This window comes from Suncus etruscus, chromosome 11 (assembly GCF_024139225.1).
Source record: "Suncus etruscus isolate mSunEtr1 chromosome 11, mSunEtr1.pri.cur, whole genome shotgun sequence".
In the NCBI taxonomy this organism is placed as follows: Eukaryota; Metazoa; Chordata; class Mammalia; order Eulipotyphla; family Soricidae; genus Suncus; species Suncus etruscus.
Genome location: NC_064858.1, coordinates 70,681,215 through 70,697,978, shown reverse-complemented (window position 1 = coordinate 70,697,978; position 16,764 = coordinate 70,681,215). Strand labels below are relative to the sequence as shown.

General features: G+C 35.2%; 1 protein-coding gene across 3 annotated transcripts in view; it reads left to right on the top strand.

The window, feature by feature from the left end:
- Positions 1 to 16,764, top strand: part of SYT1 (synaptotagmin 1) — a 594,801-nt gene that overhangs the window by 165,703 nt on the left and 412,334 nt on the right. For all 3 annotated transcript variants that reach the window (XM_049783494.1, XM_049783492.1, XM_049783493.1), the window contains exon 2: positions 3,525 to 3,585. The gene's annotated coding sequence lies outside the window, so the exon portion shown is untranslated. The remainder of the gene's footprint in view (positions 1 to 3,524; positions 3,586 to 16,764) is intronic.

Genomic DNA, 16,764 nt, shown 5'->3' with positions numbered 1-16,764 from the left:
TTTTCAAAACTTTTCCTCAAAATATAGATCATTTTTGTATGCAAAGGACAGGAAATAGCTACTATAAAATAATAGATACTCCCACATTCAGAAATAGATTAAAAATAAAGCAATTGTTTATTTCCTGCAGCAGAACAGACTTGCACATTCATTGTTGTGATAGATGCTTGTGCAAAACCAAAATGAAACCAGCTTCCTACAGAATGTTCCTAAGTCACAAAAATCATGTCATCCTTTCACTGATATCCTTGCAGGAGTCAAACCTGACCCTTATTAAGTAATAATATACATTACTGATAGAATTAAGTCTCTTTCTTAGCACCAAGTCTTTGTTTTCGCTAGCTCTTTCCATGATAAGTGCTTTATTGCACTCACTTATTTCTTAACAATATTCCCATGGGTTCTTGTGGTTTTGTTTTAATATGAAAACTCTATGTCAACTCCTTGTAGGCTCAATCTATAGAAATCAGATCTAAAATTAAATGTAACCCAAAGTTCTCCTTTTAGAAGACAAGGGGAAATTTAAGTGCATTTAGACATTGCTCTTTCTAATGGATTTTTCTGGGAAACACACGAGTTCCTACAGGACTGAACTGAAAGCAGATATGGGAGGCTTCAGCTCTGAACAGCTGGGCTGGCACAGCTTTGGAAATGTTGCTGTCATTTGAGATCTTTTCCGCTGAGCCTGCACATGCATCCATAGCAGGCACTACTGGCACTGGAATATTTTTACCATCTTGCCGCAAGGACTGTAAGAATTCTTATAAAACAGTAGCATCTGATGTTACTATTATGAACTGATTTTAATATTTGATTTGGATTGCTTTCATCCTGTCTCAAATTGTGAAGGCTGAAATGGACATGATTACAAAAAGTATGTTTTAATATATGAATTGAGAGTCTTTAAAAGTAAGCAAAAATTTGGAACATTTGTTAGACATTACAGCAATTCCTCTTATGGGTTCAGGAATGATCCAAGTTTTCTGTATCTCTTAACCTAAAGTTGAATTTTTTATGTAGTGCTTTTTACATCATTTTTCTGTTAGTCCTTAAAGGGCATTTTATATAGATAGGTGGTATATAGTCATATCGTATATAGATAGATTTATACATGTATATCATTATATTTCCTTGTGGAAAATGTATTATATAGCTCTGAAAACATACAAACTTGTATTTTATTTTTGGAAGTGTTTATAAATATAGTATAAATTTTGAAAGGAACACAAGATAAAAGGATGTTCTAAAATTAAGAAATCTTAGGAATGATGTCCAAACCAGATAGTGTCCCACATCTGATAAGCCACATTATAAGGCAAGAGCCATTAAAGTACTGTGGTACTAGCATGAAAGCAGACAAGTAGGCCAAAGGAGTAATGCTGAAAGCTCAGGGGCCAGCCTAGGGACAGTGGAGCGGGTCGGGCCATTGCCTAGAAGCAACTGACCAGTGTTTAATATCTGGAACCCCATCAGATCCTTCAAGCACTACCAATAGTAGTAACCCTGAGTGCAGAATCAAGAGTAAGCCCTGAGCACTATTGTATGTGACTTAAAATCAAACAAAAACAGCAAAAGTAAAAAAATAAAAAAGAAAGAAAGAAACACCTGAAAGCCTAGAACTAAACCAACACAAATATGGCCAAATCATATTCAACAAGGGAGTCATGAATAGTCAATAGATGAATTAAAGGCATCCTTAGGATTAAAGACATCCTTTTAAATGGCAAATGGGTTATTGAACTCTTATATGTAAAAGAACAATACTGATTAAATATACAGAAAAAATTTATCCTTATCAAAAAAAAAAGAGAGAGAGAGAGAAAAGGCATGAACAGAAACTTCCTCAAACAAGGAATCCAAATGGCCAAAAGCATATAAAAAATGTTCCATTTTACTAATCATCAGGGAAGTGCAAATCAAAATAACAATGAGATATCATCTCACACCACAGAGACACATCACAAAGAAAAAGAACAATTAGTGCCGGTGTGGATGTGGGGAGAAAGGGACTCTCATAACTGCTGATAGAATGTAGACTGTCCAGCCTCTCTGGAAAACTATACAGATATTTGTAAAATGTCTAGGAATGGAGTTTCCATTTGACCCAGCATGACTACTAGAATATACCACAGGGGACCCAAAGCAAAAGATATAAAGATTGTACCTTTATATTCCTTACAGCACTATCCACAATAGCTAGAATCTTAACCAATCGAAGTGTCCAAGGTTGGATGATTGGATAAAGAAACTATGGCACATCTATATAATAGATTGTTTTGGCCATGAGACGTGGTAAAGTCATGGATTTTCTCCTACATAAAGGGACCTGGAGAGTATCATACTGAGTGAAGTGAGCCAGAGGGAGAAAGAACAGCACAGAATGATCTCTCTCATCTGTGGAATATAAAGAGACATGGTGGAATGAGGAATACTAGACAATGGAAACAAGAACAAGAGAACTGGTATTCAGTAGAATATAATCACTTAATGGGACAATAGTGGAGGGAAAAGTTCAGCTAGGAGGGGGAAGTGAGGCAGAAGCAATATGATGTATGAAACCCTCTCAGAAACAGTACTGGAAATCACAGTGCAGAGCTTATTTTTTTAATATACCTTTAGTAATAGGTGGGAGACTATATGAATGGCATTGGTAGGAGGAAGTGGACACTGGTGAAGAAGGAATTAGTGTTGAAACCTTGTATGCCTGAAACCCATTCATGGATAAATTTATAACTTCACTGTGACTAAATTAAAAATGTTTAGAAAGATGAAAAAGTCACAAAATTCCAGTTAAAAATAAAATATATACTGGAATATTATGCTCTTAAAAATGTAAATCCTTTTTAACACAAGGCCGAATTTCTTTGGTTTATACTTGCTTTCTTTTCTTTAAAAGTGAATTTAGCTAAGTCTATGGCAGCAATATCTTCATATACATTGATCAAACATCTTGCTATAACTTCTTAAAAGCATAAAAAATTTCAATTATCTCTATAAAAAGTTAAGGGTAGATCTAAATTCATAATTTTTCATTATAACAATCATGGTTTTCAATATAAAATTAACAATTCAATTATCATTAATTAACTATTATTAATTATTGATCTTGGGTTAAGATAATAATGTATTAATGTCTATTACATTGGTATTTTTCAGTTTTTAAATGGAAAATTATTATAAAATCAACATGTAAGCTGTTAATAGAATCTTTAGCCATACACTCTTCATCCCAGTATTTTTATCCTTATTTATTTCATCATCTTATATTCTTATATATATTCTATGCTATATGCTGGTAATTCTCATAGGTTCATCCTTGCTATGTGCTCAGAAGTTACCCCTTGCAGTTCTGGTAAGGCCTTATGTGTCTCTGGGGATTTGAACCCTGTTTAGGAGCAAGTGCCTGACCTTCTGTAGTATCTCACCCATCCTAGAAACCTTAATAAAAATTATATTTGCCCTACTCTTAACTAATTCTTGACTACATAGTTAACTTACCACCATATATATTATTTTACTTTTAGATAAAACACATCTGAAGGAAGAAAAAGAACGACCAAAATACTCCAGAATTCATAACAAACTGTAAGTAACTAATAAAATGATTATTCAGATTTATACATTTACAAAACCTTGAAAATATATTTTGTAGTAATATAAAATTTGACAGAAAAAAATGAGCACTTGGGAAATGCAGTCCTCAAAAACTGTTTTATTTTTACTAAAGTGACTATCATTTATCTTGGAATCCTTTTTAAATTTTATTTATTTATTATTTATTTATTTTATTTATTTATTTTGGGCCACATTTTGGCAGCTCTCAGGGGCTACTCCTGGCTTGCACTCAGATATCTTTCATAGTTGGCTCAGGGGACCATATGGGATGCCAGGAATAGAATTCAGATCTATCTTGGGTCTGCTGCGTACACTGTGTGCTATCACTCCAACCCCAATCCTGGAATTCTTATAGGTAAAAATGTTAAGATAATTCATGTGAAAAGGCTGTGTATTTGAAAATATTTATGCTGAATCCTTTTGAATATTTTAAAATTCTAAAGAAAAGGGGAACAAGCAAAATTTGATCACAGACTTTTATATCTTCTGTATGAAGCATAAAATTTTGAATAATATTTTATAAACGTCAATATTCTAGACTGGTTTGTAGACATTAAATTCATTTTAATGACAACTATCTACACATTTAAAATGTGGAACTTTATTTTAGTACATTTATTTCCAACCTTCTGATAATTTAACATACGACTGTATTCCAACATTGATAATATTTGATGACCATAATTGTTTACTTAAACTTATTATTAAGTAAAATTAGGTGCATTTCTGGTACTATTATTTATGGTAGAATTGCCAATATAGTGAATTCACAGACTAATAGATTATAAGTTTTAATAGTGTAAGTCTCAATTCTGATGAAGATAGAAAAGTAAATTCACTACAATGTTATATATAGAATCTCTAATAATATGGTGTTCATTTCAAGAGGAATTTCCAAATGCAGATCATTAAAATAAATATTATCTTAAATAAAATTAATAAAATAATGAGTTTTTTATCAATATCTACCAATTATCATAATGTTTAATAGAGTGAATCTTAACTTTATTAAAAAAGAACAAATCCATAAATAATTTTTCTGGGGAGATTTGCAAATAATATGTAATAAAATGTTAAGTTCCTAAATATTAAATAATTGATGATAATTTTTATAACATCTTAAATATGATTTCTCTTAATACAGTTTAGTTTGAAATATCACTTGAATGTGAATAAATAGATATTTCTTTTGTTGTCTGAATTTATGAGCAGCTTCATGTCACACAAAATATACCAGTTTGTATTTTGTTGTGGTTATAGTTGGTAATACTAAAATTTTTAATGAAGGACCAGACAGAACAGTACATAATGCTGTTAGTTGCCTTATGATCAATAAGCTTCAGTTCAGTCCCTGCACCCCTTTCAGTTTCTTGAGCATTTCAGAATTAATCACTTAGCACTGGTATATGTGGCCCAACCACCCTCACAAACATTTATAATCAATGTTTTAACAAATCAAAATTTCAATTTTTTTAAAAACATATTTAAAATATAATCTGCAAATATGTACACTATTGTTATGAGGCAGCAGAATGGGTTGTAAATATGTTTACATAGTTCTGGGAAATAAAGAAAATAATTTAAGAATAATTTAAGAATCATATTTTATTATTTATAAATTTCTGTTGATAGAAACAATGTGAAAGTTAATGTTGATGTTATCTCTATTTTCCCTTATATCTCTCTCACAAGTCAAGTCACTCCCTAAAACATACATATTTCACAGCAGTTAACAATTTTTCTACAAAGAGTCTGTTTTCTATTAAAGTTTATATTCATGCCTATAATTGAGTTTTAAAGCCTAATTCAATGATGTACATTATTCACTAAAAATTGACTTTTGGGAAGCCAGAGCAATAGAACAGTAGTAAGGAGTTTGCCTTGCCACAGCCAACACAGGACAGACCCCAGTTCGATTCCTGGCATCCCTTGTTGTGCCCCGAGCCTGCCAGGAGCTACTTCTGAGTGAAGATCCCGGTGTGATCACCACCCCTAAAAGACCTTTTGGGTTTACAGAAATTTAAAAATTAAAGAAATATGTGTTCATATTAAACTGTTAAAAGTCAGATAATTTCTACAACAAAACCTCACAATTTTATAGATATCTTATTATCTTTAATCTGTAAAAGGATATCAAGGGCTCTTTTGCTTGTCTGATTTAATAAAAAGCTATTTGTCGATTCAGTTATGTATCCTTGAAGTTATTTGATTGGAACGATAAATCCTATATTTATCTTGAACTGGGATTAATATGGAATGTATTAAAACAGCTCTTAGTTAAGAAATGTAGAACCAAAACAACTGAATGATAATTATTAGTATTTAAGATCACACAAAAAGAAAACATACATATATCTTTTGTTTATAACTATAAAAGCAAATGCCCCAAATATGGCTTTTTAAAAATTAGTTTACACACTGGGGCTGGAGTAATAGCACAGCCTTGCTTACAGCCTATCTGGGTTTGATTCCTGGCATCTCATATGGCCCCTAGAGCCTACCAGTGGAAATTTCTGAGAAAAAAGCCAGGAGTAACCCTGAGTATTTTTGAGTATGGCCTAAAAAACAAAAACAAAAAATCAATTAGCCAACAATGCATTAGGATTGCATATTTTTGTTGTTGTTGTTTTTGGTTTTGAGGTCACACACAGTGGTGCTCAGGGGTTACTCCTTGCTCTGCATTCAGAAGTTGCTCCTGAGAGGCACAGGAAACCATATGGGATGTTAAGGAGGCATAAAATTTCAATTATCTTGGGGCTGGGTGGTGGCACTAGAGGTAAGGTGCCTGTCTTGCTAGCCTTGGAAGAACCACGGTTCGATCCCCTGGTGTCCCATATGGTCCCCCAACCCAGGAGCAACTTCTGAGCGCATAGCCAGGAGTAACCCCTGAGCATTACCGGGTGTGGCCCCCCAAATTTTTTTTCAATTATCTCTATAAAAGTTAAGGGTAGATGAAAATTCATAATTTTTCATGGTTTTCAATATAACATCAACAATTTAATTATTATTAATTAACTATTATTAATTATTGATCTTGGTTTAGATAATAATGTATATATACATTGATATTATATACAACTCATGGATATATTACTTTGTTCTTAGTTAATTTTTATGTAAACAACTGGCAATTTTGTTTCTTGTTTTAAATTATTAAAAATCTGACTCAGCAATAAGTTCTATTGTACATTTCAGAAATTTATGTTGCTTATTTTCGTGGCTTATATATTGCTTAATTCTTTCAATTTTAAAGTTTCAAAAGAATCCTGGCTAAACCCATTTCTTTGAATTGGTACAAAACGTTTCAAACTGGGGACATAATATACCTAAATAAACACTTAAAATATATTTGTTACATTTATGACCCCCCAATGTGACATTATGAGAATTTAAAAAAAACTAAAATATTATATAAGAATATTGATTGCTCATTGTGTTAGGGCTGATCCATTTTTTGTTTGCATATAGCAGTGACAAAAAATTTATGACATTTTTGTGCAGTTAATTTTAATCAACAGGTACATTAGAATGATAAAGCATTTAATCTTGGGTTTTCCTTATCTTTAAAATTTAAAATTTATTTTCTAATTTTAGAGACTATTTTCTTTATGTCTCCAAATTCTGTATTAGTAGTGCATTATTCATCTTGGAGCACAGGAATTTTTATTTATTTGAATTTTGACTATTATGATTCTAGAAAAAAGGGATTCTATAATCTATAATTGTTTCTATTCATAATACAGATTGAAAAAGTATGAATACTTTCTTTACAAAAAGCAAAGCTAAACATTTGGAATCAGCTGAAACAATGATGGAAAAATATAGGCATTCTTTAATTTCTGAAGGAATTTGATAATGAAATTCACTTTTAGATAAGGTATTTACAGTTGTGCAAACAAACTTATGGAAACTACCAATTTATTTTGGACATTGAGTCTCTGAGCTTCAGGAAAGGGGAGTAGAAATTGCTAGTTATGAGGCCAGAGAGGCAGCACAGTAGTTTGCTTTTGTACATTTGCTTTGCACATGCCTGACCCAGAACGGACTTGGGTTTGATCCCCAGCATCCCATATGGTCCCCAAGCCAGGAGAGATCTTGAGTGCATAGCCAGGATTAAACCATGAGCTTTACCAGGTGTGGCTCAAACATGAGGAGGGAGGGAGAGAGGGAGGGAGGGGGAGGGAGGGAGAGAGGGAGGGAAGGAACTGCTAGTTATTCCATTGGTTCCTAACCCTTAATCTACTAGTCGCAAATTTGAAACTTCAGTAAAGCTGCAATTCTGCAGTCTTTCCTTGCTTGAATTTACATGTCCTTCTCTCTATCCTTCTGATATTCTCAAGGTGCCTTTTCTTGAAAGCAAGTTTAGCTTCAAATAGTCTCTTGATGAAATGCATCAGTCTTGTTCTATATACCTTATGGTATCAAGTCTGATATCAAGGTCTTTAATCCATTTGGATTTTACCTTTGTACATGATGTTAATTGGGGGTCTATATTCGCTTTTATGCTAGTGACTAACCAGTTCTGCCAGCACCACTTGTTGAAGAGGTTTTCCCTGCTCCACTTAGGATTTCTTGCTCCTTTGTCAAAAATTAGGTAATTGTATGTCTGGGGAACATTGTCTGAGAACTCAAGCCTATTCCACTGATCTGAGGGTTTGTCTTTATTCCAATACCATGCTGTTTTGATAACTATTGCTTTGTAGTACAATTTAAAGTTTGGGAAAGTAATGCCTCCCATTTTCCTTTTCCCTACGAGTGCTTTAGCTATTTGAGGGTGTTTATTGTTCCAGTGAACTTCATAAGTGTTTGGTCCACTTCTCTGAAGAATGTCATGGGTATCTTTAGAGGGATCGCATTAAATCTGTACAATGCTTTGGGGAGTATTGCCATTTTAATGATGTTAATTCTGCCAATCCATGAGCAGGGTAAGTGTTTCCATTTCCGTGTGTCCTCTCTTATTTCTTGGAGCAGGGCTATATAGTTTTCTTTGTATAGGTCCTTCACGTCTTTGGCCAAGTTGACTCCAAGATATTTGAGATTGTGGGACACTAATGTGAATGAGATTGTTTTATTAATGTCCATTTCTTTCCTATCATTATTGGTGTATAAAAAAGGCCATTGATTTCTGTGTGTTAATTTTGTAGCCTGCCACCTTCTATATGATTCTATTGTTTCTAGAAGCTTTTTGGTAGAGTCTTTAGGGTTTTCTAAGTAGAGTATCATGTCATCTGCAAACAGTGAGAGCTTGACTTCTTCCTTTCTTATCTGGATTCCCTTGATATCACGTCGGTAAAACACACCATGACATTGAGACTAAAGGCATCTTCAAGGAGGAAACTGCACTTTCCAAACAAGTGGAAGCAGAGATCAACCGATGGGAATACATTAAGCTGAGAAGCTTCTGCACCTCAAAAGAAATAGTGCCCAGGATATAAGAGCCACCCACTGAGTGGGAGAAACTATTCACCCAACACCCATCAGATAAGGGGCTAATATCCAAAATAAACAGGGCAATGACAGAACTTTACAAGAAAAAAAATCTAATCCCATCAAAAAATGGGAAGGAGAAATGAATAGACACTTTGATAAAAAAGAAATACAAATGCCCAAAAGGCACATGAATAAATGCTCCTCATCACTAATCATCAGGGAGATGCAAATCAAAACAATGATGGATACCATCTCACACCACAGAGATTGGCATACATCACAAAGAATGAGAACAATCAGTACTGGCGGGGATGTGGAGAGAAAGGAACTCTTATCCACTTTGGTGGGAATGCCGCCTAGTACAGCCACTATGGAAAGCGATATGGAGATTCCTCCAAAATCCTCCCATTCGACCCAGCTATTCCACTCCTAGGGATATACCCTGAGAACACAAGAATACAATACAAAAACCCCTTCCTCACACCTATATTTATTGCAGTACTATTCACAATAGCCAGGCTCTGGAAACAACCAAGATGCCCTTCAGCAGACAAATGGCTAAAGAAACGGTGGTACATATGTACAATGGAATATTATGCAGCCATCTGGAGAGATGAAGTCATGAAATTTTCCTATACATGGATGTACATTGAGTCTATCATGCTGAGTGATTTAAGTCAGAGGGAGAGATAGAGAGACGCAAAGTAGTCTCACTCATGTATGGGTTTTAAGGAAAATAAAAGTCATTTTTGCAACAATCCTTAGAGACAATGAGAGGAGGGCTGGAACTTCCAGCTCACTTCATTCAGCTCACCACAAAGAGTTATTTCTATAATTGAACTCAAACAATTATAGAAACAACTACACTGAGAACTACCATAATCATGTGAATGAATGAGGGAACTGGAAAGTCTGTCTGGAGTACAGGTGGGAGTGGGTGGGATGGAGGGAGATTTGGGACGTTGGTGGTGGGGGTAAAGGGGGTGTTCTTTACATGACTGAAACCTAATCACAATCATATATGTAATCAAGATGTTCAAATAAAGGGAAAAAAAAAAAAAAGAAATGCATCAGAATAGTCTATATGTGGGGCCGGGTAGGTGGCGCTGGAGGTAAGGTGTCTGCCTTGCAAGCGCTAGCCAAGGAAGGACCGCAGTTCGATCCCCCGGCGTCCCATATGGTCCACCCAAGCCAGGTGCGATTTCTGAGCACATAGCCAGGAGTAACCCCTGAGCGTCAAACGGGTGTGGCCCAAAAAAAAAAAAAAAAAAAAAACCAAAAAAAAAAAAAAAAAAAAGAATAGTCTATATGTAAGGGAACTTTTGAGGAAAAACTGGAAGAGGACTGGGTCAAAGTAATCATACTCAGACTCCTGAATTGTCTCTGTCCTACACCTTCACAACCTACACAGAAGGTTGAACTGAGCAAATCTCTGTCTGCACTATGGGGTCTCAAGTGATGGCTTGGGCAGTAAGGGTGGGTCTTTCCACACAGAAAATCAGAAAGCTTAGAATCTACTACACCACATTCACGCTCTTGGGGTGATCTCTTTCCTTCCAGTTTTCATCTTCAGTGTCAGAGTTTCTTTTACTATCTATAAATTGTGTCAATGTGTCTCTTAAGACTTGTTATGAAAACCACATCTATAAGTTGGATCTAAATTATTTGAAATTGCCCATGTTGTATTTCCTGAAATGTAGTCTAAAGGACATGATGAAATAGTACTCTCTACCTTTGGATTTTTTATATGTATAATTTTATTTTTTATTATATTAATAATTTTTATTTTGACCAAAGTGGATATAATTTTAAAGATTGATGGAGAAAGAGTACAGGAGATAAGGACATGCTTTTCACATGATTTATCTCATTTGGATATTTGACACCACATATGTTCTCCTGAGCACTGCTGAGAGTGATACCTTGACACAGATGGAGAAGTAAACACTAGGTAGGGGGAAACCCCACACCATACAAAATGAAAACAACAAAAAATTGAGACATTTATATTTGGCATATTTTATTCCATTTGATTATGGGGCTACTATATTTTACTTATAAAATGTATTTATGTGGAAGATAGTGAATATGGTATTTGATTTACACATGACCAACCTGGATTCCCATCCCCATCAAATCACATGGACCACAAATCCAGTCAAGAGCAAAGAACCTTGAGCAAAGACCTAGGAATGTGCTTTGAGCATAGTTTGGAATGACCCAAACAAACCAGAAAAATTAAATTAAAATCATTTGTGTGTATTGGCCTACAGAGAGCTCAACAGGCTGATAAACGTCCGATACTTGCAGGAGACTCAGTGACAATACCTGGATTATGTGGTCACCCAGGAGTGACTCCTCATCACAGAACTGGAAGTAGCTCTGAGTAGCACTAGGAATGGCCTCCACCCCCCCAAAATGAAACTATATTTTTATTTTATACATTTGACATATTTTAATTGTGATAAAATGTGAACAATATAAATTCAGTATGTTGGACATTTTAAAATATAAAGTTCATTATTCTTTGTTGTTGTTTTGTTTTGGCCACACATCTGGGAGTGCTCAGGAATTAGTCCTGGCTCTGTGCTCAGGGGACATTATATTATTTCTGGATGTTTACCCACATTTTTTTGCCCATTTATTTGATAATGTAAAAATACAACATGGTCTGATACAGAGTCTTTGTTGCTAATTCCCTAGAATAATCAATATACAAATACAGAAATGCAATGAATTAAAAGTTATAGGACATCTCTTTTATGGTAAATTCTAAAGTCAACATTAGAAGACTAGTTAAATATAGAAAATTGGCACATAGCTACATTTTATCTATTCTAAACAAAAATTTAGTCTGTCTTTATTATAGTATCCATTAATTTTATGCATCAAATTTTATAGAAAATTTGTGCAGCTAAAGGTATTTTTACATTTCTATTTCTATAAAAATAAACCTCAAGGGAGCAAATGTTAAATCAAAACGGGAACACAAATTTATGGCTTTCTAATACTAATATTTAACTTCTAGTTAAGAAATACTGTAGGGGTCGGGAAGGTGGCGCTAGAGGTAAGGTGTCTGTCTGCCTTACAAGAGCTAGTGTAGTATGGACTGCGGTTCAATCCCCGCATTCCATATGGTCCCCCCAAGCCAGAGGCGGTTTCTGAGCACATAGCCAGGAATAACCCCTGAGCGTCAAACGGGTGTGGCCCAAAAACCCAAAGAAAAAGAAAAGAAATACTGTTAAAGAATTCTTGGATTGGGGCCGGGCGGTGGCGCTGGAGGTAAGGTGCCTGCCTTACCTGCGCTAGCCTAGGAGACGGACCGCGGTTCGATCCCCCGGCGTCCCATATGGTCCCCCAAGCCAGGAGCGACTTCTGAGCGCATAGCCAGGAGTAACCCCTGAGCATTACCGGGTGTGGCCCAAAAACCAAAAAAAAAAAAAAAAAAAAAAAAAAAGAATTCTTGGATTGAGGGCCTGGAGAGAGCACAGCGGTGTTTGCCTTGCAAGCAGCCGATCCAGGACCAAAGGTGGTTGGTTCGAATCCCGGTGTCCCATATTGTCCCCCGTGCCTGCCAGGAGCTATTTCTGAGCAGACAGCCAGGAGTAACCCCTGAGCACCGCCGGGTGTGGCCCAAAAAACAAAACAAAACAAAACAAAAAGAAAAACCAAAAACAAAAAAAACAAACAAACAAACAAAAAGAATTATTGGATTGAAAAAGAATGAATGAATTCTATATTAATAAGGAAATCCTGTATTTCTTATTTTCAATAAGCATTTTCTTTCTAACAATTTTGTGGTTTATGCTTAATGAATTTAAGATGTATATATAAATATGAATTTATACCTGTATAAACATACATATATATTTTCTAAAGATTAATTAAGTTGTGAAGTAGTTTTCTCAGTAAGTGGTAGAGTTGAAAACTGAGAGTTGAGTTTCTAGATTCAAGACTTGGTTTCTGCCCCATTACACTGTCCCCCTAGTGCCTTGTACACTAGATATGATCTGTCCTTTGTTAGAAACAGTATCTTACATGGAATGATTCCCACTATGATAGAATGAAGAGCTAGTCAACAAAGAATCATGACATGGATACAAAAGCCCTTATACTCCACAAGGCAGTATGGGTTAATGCAATTTGAAAACCTTAACAAGAAAACAGCATTGCATCTCATCTCAGCTGGCAGATCTCTTTCTGGTTTTCATTTTGATGGATAAAGAGTTTAGTTAAGCACATGATATGGTTGGTGGCTGCAGACTGCATCTATACTAAGATCATGAAGGTCAAGTTACTGTATTTGAAATTTATATCTAGTAGCGAAAAATCGTTGTATTAATATCTCATCATTTTTTATTGATCTTTCCTTCCAAGAAAGCACTGGTAATAAGATGTGAAAATAATTTTTAAAAATAAGTTGACTATATATATCAAGATCCTAATGTTTTCTATCCGATATTCAATAAATATATGAATGTTTAATCTTGACTCCTACAAGCAGCACATATCTAAGTGAGCCTTAAAAGTCCAACTGTAATAACTACTTGCTATTCTCTTCTTGGATGAGGCAAGAACCTGCTTCCCAGGGTCTATGTTACTTTAAGTTACTGTATTAAGGAAATTTCACAGTGCTGTCATGCTTTTGGTAAATACAGTTATGTGCTTTGCTTGGGTTAGACAATTCTGATAGTACACTATTGATTCAGATGTTTTCTGACAGTTGCTGCCTACCAGGTTTGCCTTCATTGGCTTTTCAATGTTCTGTTACAAATAACTAAAATGTACTGTTCAATACTGAATTCCCCACTGTGCACAGGGTTGGTGCAGCCCGGAGTCAAGGGGTGGGAAAGCTTATCATCATTCTGGAAATCACCTTCTTGGTCTTGGAAGTCACTATAAAAAAAGCTGTGTTTTCTTTCTTCTTTTTTTTTTCCTTGAAGTTTTATTTATTGAGACAGTCTAAAACATGTCTCATTCCTCAAAGTTCAAACTTCATTTCTGCAGAAAGGGAAGAAAAAGGAAGGGAAGGAGTGGAGGGAGGAAGATTGGAGAGGGAGAGAAATTGGGGAGAGGAGAAGGAGAAAGAGACAAGAGACAGATGAGAAACAGTGATAGAGACAAGAGATTGAGGAATGAAGGAAGGAAGGGAGGAAGGAAGGAAGGAAGGAAGGAAGGAAGGAAGGAAGGAAGGAAGGAAGGAAGGAAGGAAGGAAGGAAGGAAGGAAGGAAGGGAGGGAGGGAGGGAGGGAGGGAGGGAGGGAGGGAGGGAGGGAGGGAGGGAGGGAGGGAGGGAAGAAATATTGATTTGCAATGTTTAAAGAGAACAATGAGTCAGCTTTTCAAAGAAAATACAGATATTGGGCCAGAGCAATAGCACAACAGTAGGACATTTGCCTTGCATGCGGCTGAGCCTGGGTTTGATCTCCAGTGTACCATATGGTCGCCCAAACCAGGAGCTATTTCTGAGTGCATAGCCAGGAGTAATCACTGAGCATCACCGGGAGTGGCCCCCCAAAAAACAAAAACAAAAACACAGATCTGTTTTTAAAATACTGTCCTTTGTGTATTGGATTCTTCCAGCTGGCTTTACATTTTGCTTACCCTTAAGCAGAAAAATAGATTCTTAAAGTTATGAATTTGCCCACAGCTTTCTAAATAGTTTTATTTTAGTTTTAGGATTTTTTTTATTTAAACACCTTGGGTACAAGGTTGTTCATACTACAGTCTTTTTCCTTCACAGATATAGTTGTTCATTATTGTGGTACAGTTATACAGTGAATAACAAGCTTCACCAGTGCACACTTCCTGCTCTGACACCAATGTCACTAGTCTTTCTCTCATCCTTTCTGATGCCCTCTTCCCTCCCACCTACCAGCAATAAAGAAGACATGATTACAAGCACCAATGAGTCTCACTTGTAGTCAGTTATTTTGGAGGCTGTATACATAAGAATTGGAGTTTCTGGGTGAAATGTCAATTCCAATAGCACTTTTATACCAATGCTGTAGGAAGGTGGGGGATGAGGGGGCACAAAAAAAGATCATGGGCACCACACCTTGTACTTGAATGATTCCTACAATCCACAATTCTTTATCCCATTTTACATCCTTCTCTGGGATTCAACTGCCCTTGCTCAAAATGGAACCCTAGCAAATGTATTTGTTAATAGCAACCCACACCAAGGGTGACTGAGAAAGAATGTGCTTTTTACCTCCCCATTTCAGGCATTCAATTATCATTTGGTGATCTTGCATATGCACTTTTCTTTCCACAAGACCATATTCATATTAGAAGCCAAAGAGAGAAAGAATTTGACTACAATATCCCTAGACTTTCTGCCCTTCTTTGGATTGCTATGCTCTTATTAATGTATGCTGTAGTTTAAAAAAAATGCCAGGCCAGAAATGACCTTTGATTATTTTATGAAACCCAGATACATTTGTCAAACACAACCATGCAAAACGGCAGAAATTAAGTCAACTTTCCCTCTGGTTTTTTGCCAAATGGATTGAAGCCTCTTATGAACTGGACAGCTCTTTTTCCTGCTTTCAATTTTAGATAGTCCAATTAGGAAATCATACTTTAAAAAGCTATCTAAAACAATTAATTAGGTCATAATGACTCTGAAGCATATTTCACAGTGTACTCTAATCTTCTATCTGGTCTAAGTGCTTAAAAGGGTTATCAATTTCATTATTAAGGAATTAATTGTAATTTGGTTTAATCCTTTGATGATCAAGATTGAAAAAAGGTACACTAGAGATTAGAAAAAAAAAGTGCAATGTTCATATATGTAAAAGAGATTAATTGTTCCAGAGCTTAAGTGCTAGATGTGTCTTGGAATTATTTTCCACTTTCAGTGTTATTCATTTTTAAGGCTATTATGAGAACCTTCTAATCTCTTAATGTGTTTTTCTTATGTAGAAATTATCTTGAATTTGGGGTCTTTTACTGAGCATTGTGCAAATTTTTACTTGAAAAACCATTAACAATTAGGAGGAATATTTAAGACAAAGCAGTCACTTTGATATAATAATTATTAAATAAGGTGATCATTGCTGTTTCATGCATTTAGTATTACGTTGCTTAATTTTTAACCAGATCACTAAGTTCTTGTATATTTTATTTAGTAACTGGTTGACACACATTTCAATGAATTCCATGAAGCATATTGTAATAATCTTTGTTGTTTTCATTTGTTAGCATGAAAAGTTAAAATATGCTTTCATTTGATAATTAGCTTTTTTCAATTGACATTTTATGCTACATTTATAAGAAATCAAGTGAGATTGTTGAATAAAATTTATTCCATCTGCAGGTAGGGTTTTATAGAATATTCTATCAAAAAGATATATGTTAGATAATATATTTTAATGGGAAAATACAGATAATCAACATTCTAATATTTATACCATTTATACCATATTTTCTTAAAAATTACATGAAGAGGGACTGGAGTGATTTCTGAAAACCAAGACAGGACTAAGCTTTTGGTACAGCTTCATGTGGCCAAATAGCAAGCAAAGAAATAGAAATGCAAATCCATATCTCTTAAAAACAGCATTTGTCAAGAAACTTATTCTCTTGAAGGACAGAGAGTTGAGACAGCAGGTAGAGAAATTACCTTGCATGTGTCCAACATGAGTTTGATCCCTGGCATGACATATGGTCCCTTAGCATGAATAGATAAGAAAACTGAACACAGAACCAGGAGTA